Here is a 12,044-nt window from a genome sequence, read left to right as displayed (position 1 = left end):
CAGGAAACTTGGAAAAATAGAGTTACTCTTCTGCTTGGAGAGAATGCACCTGGGATTGCAGATTAAAACCTGTTCTTGTGCACTTGTAGAAAATCCCAGAGCATAGCAAGGAATCAGCAAGGTAATACCACCTGTGCATTATTTCCCTATCTATGGATAACCCCTGAGATCTTTGAACAACTATGGTTTATTTACTCTTCATTCCCAGAGTTGAGAAGTTCTGTAATGACAATGATATTCCTTTCAAGATTCTCCTTCTTTTGGACAAAGCCTCAGGTCATCCTGCCCTTCTGGATGACTTTAACAAAAATATAAAAGTGGTTTACCTTCCCTCAATTATTATAACCTTTGAATAAGGGAGTAGTTGAGAATTTCAAGGCACATTATTTAGGAACTACATTTGTCCTGGCAATTGTAGTTTTGGTTGTAGATAAGGACTTGACATTGAGATTTCTGGAAGTCTTATAATATTTACCATGCGATCTGGAATATTGCTAAGGTGTGGAAAGATGTAAAAGAAGCATATATGAAAAGAGTTTGGGAAAATGTGTACCTGCAGTTCATTGTGATTTTCGTAGATTTGACAAAGATGAAATGTTCAAAGAAGTGAGTGAGAACATTGTAAAATTAGCAGAATTGGACCTTGAACTGGATAGGAATGATGTGGAGTGGATTGAATCTCATGGAGGACTGTCCAATGAACATCTGATTGATCTGCTGGCTGCAAAGATTTTAGCAGAAGAAAGGGAAGCTTTGTAACCCAAGGTCAAACCAGAAAGGTTCACAATGAAACACTTGGCAGAAGCATTTCATTATTTGAGTGATTTTTTTTCTTGTATTGAAAACATGGACTCAAATATTTCAAGATTTTTTTTTCACTTTCTTTCTATTTTTTTCTTTTATTCAAGTTTTCTTGTACAAAATGACTAATAATTATGTTTTACATACATATATAGCCCATATCTAATTGCTTACTGCCTCAGGGAAGGGGGAGGGAAGGAAGGAGGGATTAAAAACTGGAACTCAAAACTATAAATAAAAATATTTATTCCCTTACAAAAAAAAAAAAAAGAAATGAGAGAAGAGTGATCTCTCCCAAGCAATGGGCATAAAGCCATCCACATTGGGAACCATCAGAGACAATGCCATGAAATTAAATGTCTAAAGCTGGAAGTTTTGTGCCTCCAGCTCCATTTTAAACATAAGCCCTGTGGTTTTGATTGTGTGATTTTTGCATAGCAAGATGACTTATAGGAACACATATGGTGCATTACAGCAGAACTGACTGTAGTCTTCAGTGCAACTTAGAGGTTAAGTGACTTGCTCGAGTCACACAGACTGTAATGTGTCAAAGGCAGAATTCAAACTCAGATCTTTATTTCAAGATTTTTAAAAGTTCAAAGATCAGTTGAGGATAATATTGCTTGTTATCATCTGATAGACAAAGAAAAAAAAGAGAGCCACTGTTCAAACATCTCTCTATAGCTTCATAAAAAAAAAAATTGAGTAGCCAACCATCAGTGATAAGAGCTAGGTGTAGTGAGTAAAGAAGGGGTAACATACTGTACACTTATGATAACTTTACTGTACATTACTGTGTGTACTTTATCATTAACTTTATCTTTCATTTCATAATTCTGTTTATTATCATGGTGTAGCATTTAATACATCTGTACTAAAGTACACTTTATGACTTGTATAAAGTTATTATTTATGTAGGCCTTTGTTACATAGGCTAAATAAAGTGAGTGGATAAGGGCACATTTGCATTATGTAGAAATTATTTTACAAAGAGGTCTGCAGAATTGCCCACTTACAAAAATCGACAACTATGTGTTTATAGTAACTTCCACACTTTACTTTGAAACCTTGTTTCTTTTTTGCTGTTACCTCTCATAGTCAGGGCTACAACTCATTGTGTATATGTATTGAGGTTTGCCCACACTAAAGCAGGCCTCCTTCTAGAGGAGGCCTTGGCACATGTGTCTAGTTTCCTTCCTCCAACAGAATAAAGATTTTTGCTTAAGACCAATATTAGCAATGTGGTTTTGTGATTTTATTTTATTTTTTGTGGGACAGCAAGGGTTAAGTGACTTGCCCAGGGTCACACAGCTAGTAAGTGTCAAGCGTCTGAGACCGGATTTGAACTCAGGTCCTCCTGAATTCAGAGCCAGTGCTTTATCCACTGCACCACCTAGCTACCCCTGGTTTTGTTATTTAAATTTTTGGGGGGTATATTTCTTAGAATTAACTGTGGTTGTACTAACCTGTGTGAGCTCTTTGATATTTTAAGAATTAGCTATGATTGTGATAACCTGTGTGAGCTCTCTGGGATTTTGTTTGTTTATTTATTTTGAGTTGGCAGTGGTTGCATAAGTGGCTGCTCCACTTCCAGTCTGGCCTAGATTGTGAAACAAGATTGGTTACCAAATCCAAAAAGAAAGATAGAAAAGGAAAGAAAAAAGGAAAGGAAAGAAGAAGAGAAAAGCTTATGGTGAAATTAAAATATAGAAATAATCTTAGTTACCTGTCAGTGGCTAAATCCCATAGGTCACTCCCCATTGGGGACAGGAGGGCAATTCCTCCTTGTTAGGAGGAATTGTGTAAAACACTTTAGCTCAGGAATTACAGGGAGAATAGAGCCTCATGCATCTGGCTTCAAAATGTTAATTAAACTCTGAATCTGTTTTATGTTTTAGGGAATAATAAAAATATGTTTGGCTTTGGGGCAGCTAGGTGGTGCAGTGGATAGAGCACTGGCCCTGGATTCAGGAGGACCTAAGATCAGACACCTATTGGTTACATATCATATAATGTTTCTTAATCAGAGACCTTTATTTTAACAGCCTGGAAAATTTCAAGGGTGGAAAAAACACATGCATAAAAGTACACATTTATAGATAGACATATTGTGCCCTGTTATATTAATCATTGAGGCCTTTTCTTCAGTGCTAGGATCTCTGTAACAGTTTATTCCTCCTTCTAAAGAATCTGATTTAATATTTCATACTTAAAGGTCTGTAACCCAAAGAGATCAAAAAAGGGGGAAAAGGAACATGTACAAAAATATTCATAGCAACTCTCTTTGCGGTGGCAAAGAATTGGAAATTGAGGGGATGCCCGTCAATTAGGGAATGGCTGAACAAGTTGTGGTATATGAATGTAATGGAATACTATTGTGCTATAAGAAATGATGAGCAGGCAGATTTCAGAAAAACCTGGAAAGACTAAAGTGGACTGATTCTGAGCGAAGTGAGCAAAAGCAGGAGACCATTGTACATAGTAGCAGCAACATTGTGTGATGATCAGCTATGATAGACTTGGCTGTCCTCAGCAATACAATGATCCAAGACAATTCCAAAGGACTCATGATGGAAAATGTTCTCCACATTCAGAAAAAGAACTGTGAAATTTAATTTCTTGACATTTTTCCCTTTTGTTTGGATTCTTTTGTCACAACATGACTAATATTGTAGTATGTTTAATATGATTGTACATATATATCCTATATGAGATTGGTTGGGACCTTGTGAAGGGAGGAGGGAAGGGAGGGAAGGAGAAAAATTTGAAACTTAAAATCTTATAAAAACAAATGTTGAAAACTACACTTACAAAAAAAAAAGAAAACTACATTTACATGTAATTGGAGAAAATAAAAGAGGGACAGGCTTGAAGAAAGGAACTGCTGTTGTGGGAGGTGAGGAAAGTTGGGGGGCAAGTGACCAGGAGGCACCACTGCCTCCCTCCTCTCTCTATGATTTCCACCCTTCTCTTTTTTTTCTATTTAGAATTTATTTTCCAAATTACATGTAAAAACAAGTTTTGACAATTTTTAAAAACTTTGTGTTCCAATTTCTCTTCCTCCCTCCCTCCCCACCCCCCACCCCCAAGAACTCAAGCAATTCGATATAAGTTATACATGAGTAGTCATGAAAAATACCTCCACATTAGCCAGGTTGTGAAAGAAAACAGACAAAAACAAAACTTCAGATTAAGGAACGATCAAAAAAATTATGCTTCAATTTGTTTTCAGATACCATCAGTTCTTTCTTTGTAGATGAATTGCAATTTTCCTAAGTCCTTCAGAGTTATATTGGTTCATCTTGCTGAAAATAACCACATCTTTCACAGAAGATCATCTCATACTATTGCTGTTATTTTGTATACAGTGCATTTCACTCTGCTTCAGTTCATGTGGGTCTTTCCAAGTTTTTCTGATAGCATCTTGTTCATCATAACATTTATATAGTAACTTAAATTTGACAAAGAATTTTCTTCACAGTAGCCCAGCAAAGTACCATATGTTTTGCCATTATAATCAATCATCATAACTGTTTCCCTCTGTCCTATTCCCTTCCCATGCTATTTACTCTATTTTCTATCTTCTTTTACCCTATTCCTCCTCAAAAGTGTTTTGCTTCTGACTGCCCCCTCCCCCACTCTGCATTCCCTCCTTATCCCCTTCTCCTACTTTCCTGCAGGGTTAGATAGATTACTCCACCCAATTGGATGTGTACGCTATTTCCTCCTTGAGCCAACTCTGATGAGTTTAAGGTCTCTGAGCTAATTCTGAGGTGTATAAGGTTCTTTCACTTCCCCATATATCCCCCATCTCTCCCCCCACTCCATAAGCCCTTTCCTGCTTCTTTCATGTGATATTTCACCCCATTTTGCCACTCCCCTATCCCCTCCCCCAGTGCATTCCTCTCCCCCTCCATTTTACCCCAAAGATGTCATAATGGGGCAGCTAGGTAACACAGTAGACAAAGCACCCACCCTGGACACAGGAGGACCCAAGCCCAAATTCAGCCTCGGGTGCAAGACACTCATCAACCCCAACTGACCCTCCTACCCCCCCCCCCCCAAAAAAAAAGAGAAACAAAAAATCAATGGTTTACAGGTATCATCCCATCATAATCAATTCCTACCTCTGCCCTCTGTCCAAATTTATTCCTATCATCTGCCCTAATACTCAGAAGGCTCTTATAATTTAGACATATCATCTTCCCATGTAGGAATGTAAACAGTTAAACCTTTTAACATCTCTCATGATTTCTTTCTCCTGTTTATCTTTTTATGCTTCTCTAGGGTCTTGCATTTGAATGTCAAATTTTCTATTCAGTTCAGGTCTTTTCATCACAAATACCTGAAAGTCCTCTTTTTCATTGAAGTGCCATTTTTCCCCTGAAAGATTATACATAGCGTTGCTGGGTAGTTGATTTTTGGTTGTAGTCCCAATTCCTTTGCTCTCCAGAATATCCTATTTCATGCCCTCTGATTCTTTAATGTAGAAGATGCTAGATCCTGTGCTATCCTTACTTTGTCTCCAAAGTATTTAAATTGTTTCCTTCTGGCTGCTTGCAATATTTTCTCCTTGACTTGGGAGCTCTGGAATTTGGCTATAATATTCCTGGAAGTTTTCATTTTGGGATCTCTTTCAGGAGGTGATTGGTAGATTCATTCAATTTCTATTTTACCTTCTGCTTCTAGAATATCAGGGCAATTTTCCCCAACCTCTTGGAAGATGATGTCTAAGCGCTTTTTCTGATCACGATTTTCAGGTAGTCCAATAATTTTCAAATGATCTCTCCTGGATCTATTTTCCAGGTCAGCAGTTTTTCCAAGAAGATATTTCACATTGCCCTCTATTTTTTTTTTTTATTCATTGAATTTGCTTTATCATGTCTTGGTTTCTCATAAAGTCACTAGCTTCCATTTGTTCAATCCTACTTCTTAGGCAATTATTTTCATCAGAGAGCTTTTATATCTCCTTTTCCATTTTGCTTTTCAAGCTGTTGACTTTTTCAATTTCTATTTTAGCTTCTTCTTCTAGAATTTCAGGGCAATTTTCCCTGAGAATATCTTGGAAGATGGTGTCTAAGCTCTTTGCTTGGTCATGGTTTTCAGGTAGACCAATAATTTTCAAATGATCTCTCCTGGACCTATTTTCCAGGTTGGCAGTTTTTCCCAGAAGATATTTCATATTGCCCTCTATTTTTTTACTCATTTGGATTGCTTTATTGTGCCTTGGTTTCTCATAAAGTCACTGGCTTCCATTTGTTCAATCCTAATTCTTAGGAAATTATTTTCATCAGAGACCTTTTGTACCTCCTTTTCCATTTGACTTTTCAAGCTGTTGACTTTTTTCTCATGTCTTTCCTGCATCACCCTCATTTCTCTTTCCATTTTTTACTCTACCTCTCTTACTTTATCTTCAAAGTCCTTTTTGAGCATCTCTATGGCCTGAGACCAATTCATATTTTTCTTGGAAGCTTTAGATGTAGGGGCCCTGATGTTGCTATGCTCTTCTGAGGGTGCACCTCTTTCTTTCTTGTCACTAAAGAAGCTTTCTTTGGTTTGCAACTTTCTCTGCCTGCTCATCCTGCCTGTCTTTCACTTGACTTTTTTTTTTTGTGAGGCAATTGGGGGGTTAAGTGACTTGCCCAGAGTCACACAACTAGTAAGTGTTAAGTGTCTGAGGCCGGATTTGAACTCAGGTCCTCCTGAATCCAGGGCCGGTGCTCTACCCTCTGCGCCACCTAGCTGCCCCTTCACTTGACTTTTAACTCCTTATTAGTGTGGGTTCCTGTTTCCAGGATCTATTGCCCAAGCTTCAGGGGGACCCAGGTGTTATGATTTAATGAGGAACAGTTTCTTCATTTGCCTGGCCCTTTCTCTATTCCATAGATAACCCCAAGCCAACTTGCCAACCAACCAGGCAGCAAAACTTTATGTGCTGTGGTTGCTAGCTCCAACAGGCCTGCACCCCTCCCCTACCTGGGCTGCCACCACTCAAAGTTTCTTGCTGGTTCCCTGCTGGGGTAGGACATCCAAATCCCCCCTCAGTTCCTGCATACACGGTCATAGACTCCCCCCAGACAGCAGCTGTTCAGCCCTCTCAGCAGACTGTGAGATTAGTTCCAGAAGACACTGTTGGCAGCTTATTTGGAGGCTAGGGGGTAAGTCTCTCTGGTGTAGCCTGCCTGGGGCTATATCAGTGTGGGTGCAATTGTGGGTCTGGACTCCACTCCTAGCCTGGCTCCCACTTCTGTCCCCCCCCAACAGCTCTTTGAAATGTCCACTGTAGGTGAAAACCCCACTCTGAAGTCCTTATCTAGAACAGGGCTTCTTAAACTTTTTCCCCTGGTGACCCCTTTTTACCTGAGAAAATTTTCTGTGACCTCGGTATATAACTGTATAAAATAGGTATGTATAATCTTTTACTGTTGTCAAGTTTTTTTTACCAATCCCCCATTAAGTTGTGACCCCATATGGGGTTGTCGCTCAAAGTTTAAGAAACTAGGATCTAGAGAACAGGACAGTCATTTAAACGACAAAAGGGAAAAGTTCTGGGGGAATATTTCAGCTGGCAGGGCTTATAAGAATGAGAAGACATTTCTGGTTCGAGGACAGGTGAGCAGGGCATGTGACCACATACTTTTACAATTGTGACATTGTGAACATCCTTTTGGACAAAACCTCAGGGTCTCTTATCCAGAGTTTGTCATATTTGATTTCCCTTCCAAAGTAGATAGAGCCTTTCTAATGTTATGTTATCATGTCGTTGGGGGTTGAGGTAATGAAATGACTGTGGTTCCTATTTTTACCCCCACCCAAAGCAACCATGTTTTTTGTCTACTGTGAGCAGGTATTAGAGAAGGAGATGACCAGACAGTCACTATGATCTAATCAGGTACAACTGGACTGGGGCCCCCTTATGAAAGTGAAGCCACAGGACAAAAATGTCAAAGCAGAAAACATTTATTAAGAGCCTACTGTGTGCCAGGCACTGTGGTAAGCACTGGGGATGTAAAGGAAGGCAGAAGAGTCCCTGCTCTCAGAGCACTCACAGTCTAAGGAGGGGGGGGACAACAGGCAAACACCTTTGTGCCAACAAGACCCATCCAGGACAAAGTGGAGAGAATCCCTGACTGAGGGAGGGCACTGGCAGTGAGGACAGAGGGGAAAGGCTTCTCACCAGAGGTGGGGTTGGAGCCCCTTTGGAGGAATCTGGAGGAAGCCAGGGAAGCCTGGAGGCTGAAGGGGCAAGGAGAGAATTCCAGACATGGAGGATGGTGAGGCAAAGAGTGAGGTACAGGAAGAAGGGCAGGTACCCTGGGCAGCTGATTCATGGAGGGGAGTGTGGTGGAAGAGTCCTGGGAAGGCAGCAAGGGGCCATGCTACCAAAGGCTTGAACAACCCAAGGGAGGCGTGTATGCTGGATCCTGGAGGCAAAAAGGAGCCACTCACCTTTGTTGAATGGAGCCAGGGGAGAGTGTGTGTGTGACAAAATAAAATTATAAACACTGTTCTTGACTTTCATCCATGCATTAGATAATCCTTTTTATTTTATACGTGGAGGTTAGGGGAGAAAAACATTAAAAATTTTAGTGGGTGGTGAAGAAAAGGAAAAGAGCAGAGGAAAATAGGAGGCTCCCCCACTTTTTTTTGTCTAATGGGGACAAGGCAAGTTATTCAGTTTCCTACATTTTTCTACCATTTTTCTGGCCTTCATATCTACAAATATATCAAACAATTGTTTGGGGAACAAACTGGTATAAGCACAATACATTTTTATATTCCTAAACTAACAGAGACTCCAGATTTGTAAAGGATGCCTTAAAAATAAGCAGCACCTTATAATTGAAACTTTTCCAAATTTCTATTGAACAAAAAAAAACCCACCAACAACTCAATAGCTTATTTTTCATCTTTCTACTCCTTCTAGGAAACCTTAAATTCTCAAGCCTTTTATTTTGTTTCCTTTTCCCCCTCACAATACTTGGTTGGGGTTGGGTTAATGACAGAATATTCCTGCAGGAGGCTTGGGATCTGGTTAGAAAAGTGATGGTTGGGGCAACTAGGTGGTGCAGTGGATAGAGCACCAGCCCTGGATTCAGGAAGACCTGAGTTCATATCCAGCCTCAGACACTTGACACTTACTAGCTGTGTGACCCTGGGAAAGTCCCTTAACCCCAATTGCCTCACAAAAACAAAACAAAAAAAAAACCCAAGAAAAGTGATGGTCAGGAATCAATGGTGTGTGAAGACTTCCTGCCCCTTGGCTCTGCATCCTTCAGTGACTGCCATCTTTATGAATGCAGCTCAAAGTGGAAATGAGATGGGAAATTATTCTTGTAACCAGGAGGATATTTAAGAAAAAATGTCTTTAGCCCATGTGAGAATTGGAATGGCACTCCCTGCTAGGAGGGACATTGTAAGCTCTGGCCTGAAAAGAAAGCATGTGACTTATCATCTGGAAATGACCTTTTCTGGGGTTTCGAAGGTCAGATTGGCGTCAGTAAGTGATGTCTGCCACCTGTGGGTCCTGTCAATCAGTGTTACCACCCAATTAGCTTGGAGCTGTGTTCGAGGATGGCACTGCTTCCGGTGTGATAGGGGGCTTTGGGGACAAGGAGTGGTGAAGTGTGATATTTTTCGGTTGTGGACTTGGGCTTGGTGAGAGGACAGATTCTGGCTCTCTTAGACAGCTAGGATAAAGGCTTTTTACCTCTGTTTCTCTCTTTACTAACTTCTAATCTACTTTAATAAATACTTAAAAGGCTAAACTCTTGCTAAAGCTTTGAATTTAAGGTGACCACTCATTAGATTTTAGACATCACAGCTAGAATTTTAGTTCTCACACCACTTTTTTTTTAGCAACAAACATTAATTTTTTTCCCAGTTACATGTAATGGCAGTTTTCAACATTCATTTTCATATGATTTAGAGTTCCAAATTTTTCTCCCTTCCTCCCTCCCTTCCTCCCCCCCCCCCACAAGACCACAACCAGGTTATATATGTACAATCCACAAGTGCTCTTTTTATCAGTTCTTTTTATGGGGGTGGATAGCAAGCTTCATCATCAGTCCCTTGGGATTGTTTTGGTTCATTGCATTGCTGAGAGTAGTTAAGTCATTCACAATTGCTCATTGAACAATACTGCTGTTACTGTGCACAATGTCCTCCCAGCTCTGCTCACTTCACTATACATCAGTTCATGAGTCTTTCCAGGTTTTTCTGGGATCATCCTGTTTGTCATTTCCTAAAGCACCAGACCATTCCACCACAATCATATACCACAGCTTCTTCTGTCATTCCTCAATTGATGGACATTCCTTTGATTCTCAATTCTTAGCCACTTCAAAGAGTTGCTATAAATATTTTTTTTTACAATTTTTCCCCCTTTTCTCTTTTTCATGATTCCTATTGTTAACTGTTTTCCTTCCATCTTATTCCCTTCCCCATGATATTTATTCTATTATCCATCTTCTTTTATCCTATCCCTCTTCAAAAGGGATTTGCTTTTGTCTGTCCCCTCCCCCAATATGCCCTTCCTTCTTTTGCCCCTCTCTCTTTATCCCTTTCCCCTCCTATTTTCCTCCAGGCTTAGATAGATTACTCCACCCAATTGAGTGTGTATGTTATTCCCTCCTTGAGCCAATTCTGATGAGTGTTAGGCTCGTTTACTGCCCAGATTAAATAGATTTCTTCACCCAGTTGGGCCACTACCACAACTTCTTGACTTTGTCCCAAATCCACTTCAGAATTTTCCAAAACAAACCCTCATCATTCTCAGCTTCCTCCCTGGCCCTCTGACAATTTCTTTTCAACTTCTCTTCTTCTTCTTTAATCTCTTTCCTTTTCCTATATTCATTCTCCTTCTGTTTCTTCTCATAATCTTCCTTTTGCTTATTAAACTCTTTTTCCTCCTCAAACTGTTTTCTTTCCTTTTCCCACTTTTTTGTGATTTCTTCCCTCTTCCTTTCAAGCTCCTTCTGGTACTGTTGCTGACGATTCTCTGTCTCCTTCTGAAGGAGTGCTTCCACACGTTCATATACATTGTTGTTGTAGTGGGTGCCCCCATTTTTTTCCACCATTTTATAAATGATTTCCATCAGCTCTGAAACCTGAGCATCTCTCTGGTCTCCATGAGCTTTATTGTCAAATGCACAGCATCTGTTTTCACACTTCTTCAGTAACTCCCTGAAATATGAGTCTTGAATTGTTTCTAAGTAATCCCTTATACTTTCATCTTCTAGGTCGTCTTTCCTAGTGAATACAATAATCAAAAACTTCACTGCTTCAGTTCCTAGAATAGTATAAAGCCTTTCAACAGCTTCCTTCTCCTCCTTGGTGAAACGACCCAATCGTAACACTAGGAGTAGAGCATGTGGTCCTGGAGAGGACACTGTCATGAAACGAGCTATTTCCTTCAAATTTTTTTCCTCTTTAGTGCCAGTGTCAAAAATGCCTGGAGTGTCGACAACAGCAATGTTCTTCCATTCCATGTGGTCCTGACTTTCTTGCAGACCTTGGTGACTGACTTCCCTGAAGTCTTGGAAACAAACTCTGAATTGCCCAGGAGGGTGTTTCCTGTTGCACTTTTCCCAGACCCTGTTTTCCCCACAAGGACAATTCTGAGTTCTGACTCCCATTGTCTGGAACTGTAGGAAACAAGTAAGAAAGAATCATGAATGACTGACTTGTGTAATAAAGCCCTGCTCAGAAATCCCATCATGACATGGAGGTGCCCCTGAGTCTCTTCCATGCTATACCCATAGAGCACAAGCTGAGACAGGTCCAATCAATCTGGAAAAGATTTGAGTATGACCAGCTTTCTATGTTCTTAATGAGATTCATAGATCTTTGTCAGGAGAAGGAAGTCTACCACCACCAAATGCCTACTGGGGGATGGGGATAGGAGATGAAAAGTTTTAGAATTATATAACTGCAAATGTCATCCTTCCTTTAGGGAATTATTTGAATGAATTATTATTTCTTGTTGGAATCCACATGAATGCTTGCACACATTCACACATCTATGACAATTAAAAAGTTTTGAGAGACAGAGATCCTAGGTAATTTAATCATTTTGTTAAGAAGGCCAGCATGTCAATAAAAAAGGGAGGTCATTTGCCCATCTCTCTTAGACCAAAGACAAACATGATGGCAGGCCTCACAGTTTATGTCCCCTTTCAAGCAAAGAGGGCCTGAGAGTGAGCCTTGGACAGAGAAATAATTTCTACTCAGACCTCTGGCAG

At 40.0% G+C, this 12,044-nt stretch overlaps 1 pseudogene; it reads right to left on the bottom strand.

The window, feature by feature from the left end:
* Positions 1 to 10,374: 10,374 nt before the first annotated feature.
* LOC122728744 lies at positions 10,375 to 11,551 on the bottom strand (annotated as a pseudogene).
* Between the last annotated feature and the right edge of the window lie 493 nt (positions 11,552 to 12,044).

Source organism: Dromiciops gliroides, chromosome 5 (assembly GCF_019393635.1).
Source record: "Dromiciops gliroides isolate mDroGli1 chromosome 5, mDroGli1.pri, whole genome shotgun sequence".
In the NCBI taxonomy this organism is placed as follows: domain Eukaryota; kingdom Metazoa; phylum Chordata; class Mammalia; order Microbiotheria; family Microbiotheriidae; genus Dromiciops; species Dromiciops gliroides.
This window is presented reverse-complemented; position numbering and strand designations above follow the sequence as displayed.